The sequence below is a fragment of the Neophocaena asiaeorientalis genome, unplaced genomic scaffold, assembly GCF_003031525.2.
Source record: "Neophocaena asiaeorientalis asiaeorientalis breed wild unplaced genomic scaffold, Neophocaena_asiaeorientalis_V1.1 scaffold82, whole genome shotgun sequence".
Taxonomy (NCBI): Eukaryota; Metazoa; Chordata; class Mammalia; order Artiodactyla; family Phocoenidae; genus Neophocaena; species Neophocaena asiaeorientalis.
The window spans coordinates 1,108,554-1,118,907 of NW_020173068.1; the positions used below are offsets into that span (position 1 = coordinate 1,108,554).

At 43.6% G+C, this 10,354-nt stretch overlaps 1 long non-coding RNA gene across 1 annotated transcript in view; it reads right to left on the minus strand.

The window, feature by feature from the left end:
* Nucleotides 1-646: 646 nt before the first annotated feature.
* Nucleotides 647-10,354, minus strand: part of LOC112398615 (uncharacterized) — a 27,150-nt gene continuing 17,442 nt past the window's right edge. Inside the window, exons 2-3 of the long non-coding RNA XR_003003024.1 lie at nt 4,896-5,042; nt 647-821 (exon numbers count right to left, since the gene is read on the minus strand). This is a non-coding gene — a long non-coding RNA (uncharacterized LOC112398615). The remainder of the gene's footprint in view (nt 822-4,895; nt 5,043-10,354) is intronic.

Genomic DNA, 10,354 nt, shown 5'->3' on the forward strand with positions numbered 1-10,354 from the left:
CCTTCTGAGGCACAGGCTTCTCCTTCCATCTACCCCTCCCCAGTCATCCAGCTCACTCTGGAACTCTCTCACCAGCCCACTTGACACCTTAGAGTATCATAACACAAGGAATTGTTCCACAAGAAGACACAGAGGCCTGTGGATGGAAAGGTTGCCAAAGCAGAAGAGTGGAACATGAGAGATTCAGTGGGCAGCAGCCTCCTTTACCCTCATTTCTCTCTGTTCCTCCAACAGGATGTTTCTGTGTTTCCCTGGGACCTCAAGAAACAGGCTTTCCTGCAAATTCCCTGTTTCCCTCGGTTAACAAAACTACACCCCTCCCCTTTTTGTTTATATTAATGATAGAACAATAGGCACATGGTTCTACATCTCGATTTTTTTCTTTTAATGATGATGTATTTTGAAGATCATTGCTTATCAATACCTGTGGGTGTCCTCATTCATCTTTCTTGCTACAGAGTATTTTATTGCATGTGTGTACCATCACTTATTTACCCTGTCTTCTGTTGATGGACGTTTAGATTGTTTTCAATTTTATTGGTATTACAAACAATGCAGCAATTGATATTACCATAAAAATCTTTTGATTCAGTGAGGATTGCTTTTGGCTCAAGGTAAAAGAAAACTCAACTTTAAAAAACTTAAATAGAGTGTATTTTTCTCTTACAGAAAGGAGTCCAGAGGAAGGAATTCCAGAACAGAGACAGTCGCTCAATGCCATCTTCATGAAGCCAGGCTCCTCCTCCCCTCTCTGCCTTCCTTAGTGTATGACTTTCATCTTCATACTTACAGAATGGCTGCTGCTCCTCCAGGCATTGCTTCTGCATTCCAGGCCAGAAAAAAGAGGGCAAAGAGCCAAAAGACAGGTCCATGAGTTCTGTCCTTCTCAAAGAACTTTCCTTGAATTCCAACCAATGTCTTTTGCTTATTGACCATAACTGAGTCATGTGGCTACCCAGGCTACAAGGTGATATGTTTTTATTGGGTTTATTGTCACCTTGAACAAAATCAAGTTTCTTTTATAAGAAAGAAAAGGAAAATTGATATTGGTAGATAGCAGTATCTGCCACATACTTAAACAGATAAAATTTCACACATATATGAAACAAATCTATAGCATAGATTCCCAGAAGTGGAAATTTCTAGGTCAAAAGACATGTCCAGTGTGTATATTTGTGATTTTTTTAGATGTCAAATTGCCCTCCATAGACCAATAGTACCAGTTTCCACATTACCAGCAAATATGAGTGCCCATTGTCTTAACTTTGCTAATCTTAGCAAAAATTAAATTTTAATTTGTATTTCTATTATAAAAGATGTTGAATATATTTTCTGTGTACAGTTTGTTTATATCCTTTATCTTTGTCTTCTATACCTATCTTTTATTTTCCAATTTTATACTTTAGATTTTTAAAAATTTATTAGCTAGTTGTCAAGAACAATATTAAATAATGGTGGTGATAATGGGTGTTTGTTATTTTAATGAGAATGCTTCTAGTGTTACACTGCTGATTTTTGTTTTTAGATATAAATTATTAGTCGTTTGGGAATTCCCTGGTGGTCCAGTGGTTAGGACTCGGTGCTTTCACTGCCTAGGGCCCGGGTTCAGTCCCTGGTCAGGGACTGCAAGCTGTACGGCACAGCCAGAAAAAGAAAAAAATTTATTTGTCATATTAAGATGAATCAATTAATATCTGCTTAATTAAGAATTATGTTAGGAACTGATGTTACATTTTTTCAAATGCCTTTTCAACATCTATGGACATGATTAGATATTTTTTCTTCTTTGTGCTATTAGCACAGTGAATTATATTAATAAATTTTCTAATATTTAACCATCCTTACATTTCATAAGCTTGCCTGTAGTGTGTAATTCTTTGATTTGTGGCTGACTTTTATAACCAATATTTTTTATTGTGATAAAATATACATAACATAAAATTTACCAATTCTAAGTGTGCAGCTCAGTGGCATTAAGTACATTCATATTGTTGTACAACCACCACTGTCATCCATCTCCAGAACACTTTCACTTCCCCAGTTGAAATTCTGTACTCATAAAATAATAAGTTCCCATTTCCTCCTCCCCAACCCCTGGCAACCACCATTCTACTTTCTGTCTATAAATTTGACCACTCAAGGTACCTCATATAAGTAGATAAACAGTATTTCTGACAGGCTTATTTCACTTAGCATCATGTTCTCAAGATTCATCCATATTGTAGCATGTGCCAGAATTTCCTTCCTCTTTAAGGCTGAATAATATTCCATTGTATGTATAAGGACCTTTACATGCAGCCCAAAGTATCCACGTCATAGGTTGGGTTCTCTGGAATCAGATACTGAGATGGAGTTTGGGGTGCAAGACATTTATTATGGAAAAGAAGGGGATAGAAGCCAGACTGGGCAGAGGAAGAAATCAAACTATGATGCAGGCCCAGTGGAGCCTCAGCTAACCCGGCAGGGAATTTTTGAGTGAGTACTGCCCATGAAAGTGTCCCACATTAGACCAGAATAGCCAGGCCTTTACACCTCCACCTGACCCAGTCACCGCACATAGGCTGACTTGGGAAGGGCATGACCATGGAAGGGGTGGTTTTTTCAGCTAAGGCAGACCCTGAGGGAGCTGACAGTTGGAGGCTGGCTGCTGACATGCTCTCTGAAGCTGGGCAGCCAGTCCTTCTGGAAGGGGGATCTGAGCAACACATCTCCATGTCCACCACAATTCATCCCTCCTGGTGGGGTGCTGGTGAAGATTTGATTTTTTCCAGGACATAAACAAAGAGGATTTTTTTTTCAACTTTGGACATTCACAACAGTTTTGCTGCATATCAATAGGCTCCAAAGCAAGGCATTGTCGAGAGGGAAATAATTTTCTAAATTCCATTAGCTCCATTTGACATAACAATAGCTATCTGATTGAAGCATTTCCTCCATAGTGTGCTTTCAAAACCTAGGCCTTGGCCTGACGGTATCATGGAGAAGAAAAGGAGGGAGGGGCTACAGAGAGAGGATATGGAATTCACAGGCTCTAGCCTCTCTGTTCCAGACTTCAGCCTGGAGAAAGGGTTCAAGAATTCAGCTATGATTCAAGGGTGGGAGAAATCACTCTATTCCCTATTTGGGGTTCTGGGAAGAGGCCACCATGTAGAGGAGCAATGCTTTGACCTGCTAGAACCTGCTAAAGAGCAATGTACAGAGTGGCCAAAAAGGGATGCAGCTTTTCTTGGGCTCCTGTCATGACTCCCATGATCCTTGGGTGGAGCAAATGCTAGGTGAGAGCCAGTGGGTCTGTCATGGGGCAGCAGGGGCTGATGGGTGGACTGACCACCACGGACAGGGACAGAGGAGACAGGACAATGACTCAGAGTTGTCCAAAGACCAAGTAAAACCCAGTGGGAGGCTAAAGACACCAGACCAAGCTCAAACTGAGAAAGAGAATTGATCTCATCAGCTATAGATGTCAGCAGGTAGGAGATGGACACGTAAGTCCACCTCCCCATGGTCATCCACATGTCCTCTTTGAAAGTGAGATGGGTGCAAAAAGCTAAAAATCTGACCATTTCTTCTTAAAAAGACACTTTTAGTTATACTCCTGCTGCACAACAATCCTAAATCACAGTGATTTTTAACAACAAGCTTTGATTCCTTACTCATAGGTTTGAGGTTCAGTTGAGCTCTTTTGGCTTCAACTGGGATCATCTGAACTTGGCTCCAGGCCATGAGTAGGATCCAAGTCTGTTCCACAAGTCTCCTCATTTTGGGGCCAGCGGCTACTGTAACATGCTCTTCTCATGACAGAAGACAGGGTTGCAAAAGGCCAAGCCGAACCACACTCACATTTAAAGCCTCTGCTCATACCACATCCACCAACATTCCACTAGCCAGTGTAAATCTTATAGCCAAGTCCAAAGTCAATGGGTCAGGAAGTATAATGTATATTAGGGAAGGAGTGAAGAATTGGGAACAATAATCCAATCTACTGCAGGGACTAGGTATTACCTAAAAGGACCATCTAAATTATTACATTAGACTAAGGTTTCTGGACAGGACAACTTGTCTTGGGTCAAGTTCACTAGAAGGAGAGCCTGAGACGGGAATTCTTGTGCACATAATGAAAGATATATATCAGGGAAGCAGTGAAGAATATGGTCTCAGCTGGAGTCTAGTCTCAGCCTGATCCCACAGGGGAGTTCTGGAGTGAGAATTGTACCACTGAATTATCCGCCATGAGGCAACAGTTGGGCTTTTTTACCCCATGTCAGTAAACTATTGGCTGTCTGTCTCTCCCCTGGAGTGGGTATAACCTCCCAGGCACTTCTTTGTGATGTAGCAGCTGTAGGCCAAAGACAATTCTTTGAAGAAGGTAGCAGCTGTAATCTGAGATCAACCAAAACTCACAACAGCTAGGGATTGTATGTACTACCTAGGTTAACGGAATCTGGTAAGGGCACCTACAACATCTAACATATCATTCATGAAAGACCATATCAAAATAAAATTACAGGGGCTTCCCTGGTGGCGCAGTGGTTGAGGGTCTGCCTGCCGATCCAGGGAACACGGGTTCGTGCCGCAGTCCAGGAGGATCCCACATGCCGTGGAGCAGCTGGGCCTGTGAGCCATGGCCACTGAGCCTGCGTGTCTGGAGCCTGTGCTCCGCAATGGGAGACGCCACAACAGTGAGAAGCCCGTGTACCACAAAAATAATAATAATAATAAAATAAAATAAAATTACATTTTCTCTACACACCCATAACAAATACTGCTATTTCTTTCCTAATATTCCTTCTTCCCTATTTCCTTTACCAAAAAGAAAAACAAACAAGATAACTTAGCTGAACCAGAATAAAAATTACATTTCTCAGACTCCCTTCTAACTAGGCATGTCCACATACCTAGGTTCAGGACACCAGATGAAGGCAGAACGTCATATGGAAGCTTCCAGGAAGCCTCCTTGAGAGACAGCTATTGTCATCCTTTGCTCTTTCTTCTTTGTCCTTTCCTCTATTCTGCTGTGTGATGGCTGGAGCATGAACAGACATCTAGGGAATGAAAGCCAGCAGATGCACAATTAGAAGGGACCTTGGTTTCTGACATCACTGTGCCACAGCCACCACACCTTCAACATAGAAAGGCTCTTCCACCCAGGCTAAACTACTGTTAATTAACTTTTACAGGGTAAAATTCATTCACAGAGTAGTGTAATCCTAATCAGTCCAATATTCAAGCCAGATTGAAAAAGAATTTGAGAACCTGCTACATATATTTTGCCAGAGAGCCCTCCTGCAAGATTGTACCCATTTTTACTCCATTTAGCAGATATCAGAGTGTTTATTTCTCCACACTGCTTGTTATGTTTTTAGGTTGGATTTAGTTAAGAAGCAAGAAGCCATCTTACTGTTGTTTCAATTTTCCTTTCCCAGATTTCTGGTCAAGTTGAACATATTTTCATCTTTTTTATTTTGACTGTTTGTATTTCTGAAACAGGAGGGAAGGGGGCAGGGCACAACCTTTAAAAGAATACCACAACCCAAAGACATGTCATAAACTGATTAGAACCAAATAGGTCCAAGATGGCAAACAAGTTGACTTCCACTAGACCTTAAACCTCAGGATACACTCACTGTAAATACATCAGCAAGCTAAATGACACACCCACAGGTGCCATGACAGTTCCAAGGCTGACCATAAAGGTCAAAAAGTAGGCAATGGCCTAATTTCTGGAAATCCCTACCCCTTCCCAAAAATAGCTGGAATATTCCTCCCACTCATTAGCCTACGAAATTACCCACCTCTATAAAAACTGATAACCCCATACCCTGGGGTTGCTCTTGCTTTCTGAGATGGCCTATACTCTGTCTGTGGAGTTTGTTTGTTTCTCTCTAAATAAATCTACTTCTTAACTATCACTTTGTCTCTCACTGAATTCTTTCTGTGAAGCTCAGAACCTGAGCTTCATTAAGTCCTGAGACCAGGTGTGTGATCTCAGTTAAAAGACTGTGGGTTTGGGGGCTTCCCTGTTGGCGCAGTGGTTGAGAGTCCTGCCGATGCAGGGGACACGCGTTCGTGCCCCGGTCCGGGAGGATCCCACATGCTGCGGAGCGGCTGTGCCCCTGAGCCATAGCCGCTGGGCCTGCGCGTCCGGAGCCTGTGCTCCGCAACGGGAGAGGCCACAGCAGTGAGAGGCCCGCGTACCGGAAAAAAAAAAAAAAGACTGTGGGTTTGAGTCTCAGTCTGGGATTTGGCTGGATTCAAGTCCCAGTCTGAGATGCACAGTTTCATTTCTTCCTTTGTAAATTGCCTGTTCATATCATTTGTCCATTTTCTATGGGGGAGGGGGGTTATATTTTCATAGTGATTTAGAGGTTCTTGTTTATTTGAAAAAATATAAATATGTTGATAAGAATAAGGAAGGTTGATATAAAAAATTACCTGGGTACCAATCACCCAAATGAACAAATGTTGATATTCTGTCATATTTGATTCAAATCTTCTTTTAAAGAAATAAAACATTGTAGATGAAGATATATTCACCAAGTTTACCTTCCCCAGTCTCAGAAACAACAACTGTCATATTTTTATCCTTTTGCTGCAATATACATGATATCATTTCAGATATGTTTATTTTAATTTACATTAATTGTGTTGTGGTGGTTAACTTTATGTGTCAATTTAACTGGGTCACAGGGTGCCCAGGTATTTGATTAAATAATCTTTCTCTGTTTATCTACGAGGATGTTTTGGGATGAAATTAGCATCTGAATCAGTAAACTGAGTAAAGCAAATTGCCCTCTGCAAGGCGGATGTAAATCATCCAAATAGTTGAGGGCCTGAGTAGAAAAAAAGGTGGAGAAAGGAAGAATTCACTCTCTCTGCCTGACCACTTGACTTAAGACATCAGTCATCTGCTCTCAGACCGGAATTTTTATACCAATAGCACTCCTGGCCCTCAGGCCGTCGGAACCAGACTGAAACTATACTACGGGCTTTCCTGAGTCTTCAGTTTGCAGACAGCAAATTGTGGGACTTCTTGGCCTCTGTAACTGCATGAGCCAATTCCTTATAATAATATGTATATAAAACTGGTTTGGTTTCTCTGGAAAACCAAAACCATTACAAGTGTCATATAGAAAATATTCTTTTGTAGCTTACTGAACTCTGTGTTTTTGAGATTTATCCATATTCATTTAATTGTTGTATAATATAACATTGAATGAATATTCCATATTTGATTCATATTACACACCTGATCCCCTACTGATGGATATTAAATCCCCCCTCCCAAATTTTACTATTACAATGTGGCATAAACATCTATGGACTTACTTCATATATTCCCATATGAAAAAAAAATTTTGAAGTGGAATTGCTGGATTATAGGAACATGTAAGCATCTTTACTAGATATTACTAAATTGTGGTGCAAAGTGGTTATATGAATTTATACTCCCACCAGAAGCATTCAAGAGGTCCCATTTTTCCATATCCTGACAACACTGAATAATGTGAAGCTTTTTGAAGTTTTTTTCCCAAATTAATAGGTGTGATGATATCTCATTATTTTAATTTTCTTCTCCCTCATTACTAATGATGTTGAGCATATTAACGTATGTTTATTGAATTTCCTCATCTTTGAAATGTCTATTCCAATTCTTTATGCATTTTTATATTGGGTTGTTTGTCATTTTTATTGCTTTACAGAATTCTTTGATATAATCTGTCAATAATATTCACTGCAAATATCTTCTCCCAGTGTGTGGCTTACCTTTAAAAAAAAAAAAAGTTTTTTAAAGAAATAATTCAGGGACTTCCCTGGTGGCGCAGTGGTTGAGAGTCCACCTGTCAATGAAGGGGACACAGGTTCGATCCCCGGTCCAGGAAGATCTCACATGCCACGGGGCAACTAAGCCCGTGTGCCACAAATACTGAACCTGTGCTCTAGAGCCTGTGAGCCACAACTACTGATCCCATGTGCCACAAGCACTGAAGCCCGCGCACCTAGAGCCTGTGCTCCGAAACAAGAGAACCCACCACAATGAGAAGGCTGCGCACCGCAACGAAGAGCAGCCTTGGTTCGCCGCAACTAGAGAAAGCCCGCTCGCAGCAACAAAGACCCAATGCAGCCAAAAATTAAAAAAAAAAAAATTCACATACCATGAAATTCACCCATTTAAAGTATACAATCTGGGCTTCCCTGGTGGCGCAGTGGTTGAGAGTCCGTCTGCCAATGCAGGGGACACGAGCTTGTGCCCCTGTCTGGGAAGATCCCACATGCCACGGAGCGGCTGGGCCCGTGAGCTATGGCCGCTGAGCCTGTGCTCCGCAACGGGAGAGGCCACAACAGTTAGAGGCCCACATACCGCAAAAAATAAAAAATAAAAATAAAAAAATAAAGTATACAATCCATTGCTTTTTTAAAAAAATATTTATTCGGCTGCATTGCGTCTTAGCTGGGCACACAGGCTCTTCATTGCAGCACACGGGCTCAGTAGTCATGCTACACTGGCTCTCTAGTTGTGGTGCACAGGTTCTAGAGCGTGTGGGCTTAGTCACCCGTGGCATGTGGGATCTTAGTTCCCCAACCAGGGATCGAATCTGTGTCCCCTGCATTGGAAGGTGGATTCTTAACAGCTGGACTACCACGGAAGTCCCCATTGGGTTTCAATATAGTCACAAAGTTGTACAATCATCACTACAATCTAATTTTAGAGTATGTTTGTCATCACCCAAAGAAATCCAGAAGCAGTCACTCTCCATTCCCCCTCTCCTCCAAGCCGCTGGCAACTAATAATCTGCTTTCTGTCACTACAGATTCGCTTATTTTAGATCTTCCATTAAAAAGAAATCAAATAGGGCTTCCCTAGTGGCACAGTGGTTGAGAATTCGCCTGCCAATGCAGGGGACACGGGTTCAAGCCCTGGTCCGGGAAGGTCCCACATGCCACCGGAGCAATTAAGCCCGCCAGCCACAGCTACTGAGCCCACGTGCCACAACTACTGAAGCCCGCACGCCTAGAGCCCATGCTCCACAACAAGAGAAGCCACCGCAGTGAGAAGCCTGTGCACCACAATGAAGAGTAGCCCCTACTTGCCGCAACTAGAGAAAGCCCACGTACAGCAACGAAGACCCAACGCAGTCAAAAATAAAATAAATAGATTTCTAAAGATGGCAGAAGAGTAAGACGTGGAGATCACCTTCCTCCCCACAAATACATCAGAAATACATCTACATGTGGAACAACTCCTACAGAACACCTACCGAACGCTGGCAGAAGACCTCAGACCTCCCAAAGGCAAGAAACTCCCCACGTACCTAGGTTGGGCAAAAGAAAAATGAAAAAACAGAGACAAAAGAATAGGGAGGGGACCTGCACCAGTGGGAGGGAGCCGTGAAGGAGGAAAGGTTTCCACACACTAGGAAGCCCCTTCGCGGGCGGAGACTGCAGGTGGCAGAGGGGGGAAGCTTTGGAGCCACAGAGGAGAAAGCAGCAACAGGGGTGCGGAGGGCAAAGCAGAGAGATTCCCGCGCAGAGGATCGCTGCCAACCAGCACTCACCAGCCTGAGAGGCTTGTCTGCTCACCTGCCGGGGCAGGTGGGGGCTGGGAGCTGAGCTTGGGCTTAGCAGGTCAGACCCCAGGGAGAGGACTGGGGTTGGCTGCGCGAACAAAGCCCGAAGGGGGTTAGTGCGCCACAGCTAGCCGTGAGGGAGTCTGGGGAAAAGTCTGGAACTGCCTAAGATGCAATAGACCTTTCTTTTGGGGTGCGCAAGGAGAGGGGATTCAGAGTACTGCCTAAACGAGCTCCAGAGACGGGCGCAAGCCGCAGCTATCAGCGCGGACACCAGAGATGGGCATGAAACGTTAAGGCTGCTGCTACAGCCACCAAAAAGCCTGTGTGCAAGCACAGTTCACTATCCACACCACCCCTCCCGGGAGCATTATGCAGCCCACCACTGCCAGGGTCCCGTGATGCAAGGACAACTTCCCCGGGAGAAGACACGACACACCTCAGGCTGGTGCAACTTCACGTTGGCCTCTGCCGCCGCAGGCTTGCCCTGCACTCCGTACCCCTCCCTCCCCCCACCCCCCGGCCTGAGTGAGCCAGAGCCCCCTAATCAACTGCTCCTTTAACCCCGTCCTGTCTGAGTGAAGAACAGATGCCCTCAGGCGACCTATACGCAGATGCGGGGCCAAATGCAAAGCTGAACCCCAGGAGCTGTGCGAACAGAGAAACGGAAATCACTCCCAGCAGACTCAGGAGCAGCGGATTAAATCTCCACAATCAACTTGATGTACGCTGTATCTCTGGAATACCTGAATAGACAACGAATCATCCGAAATTGAGGTGGTGGACTT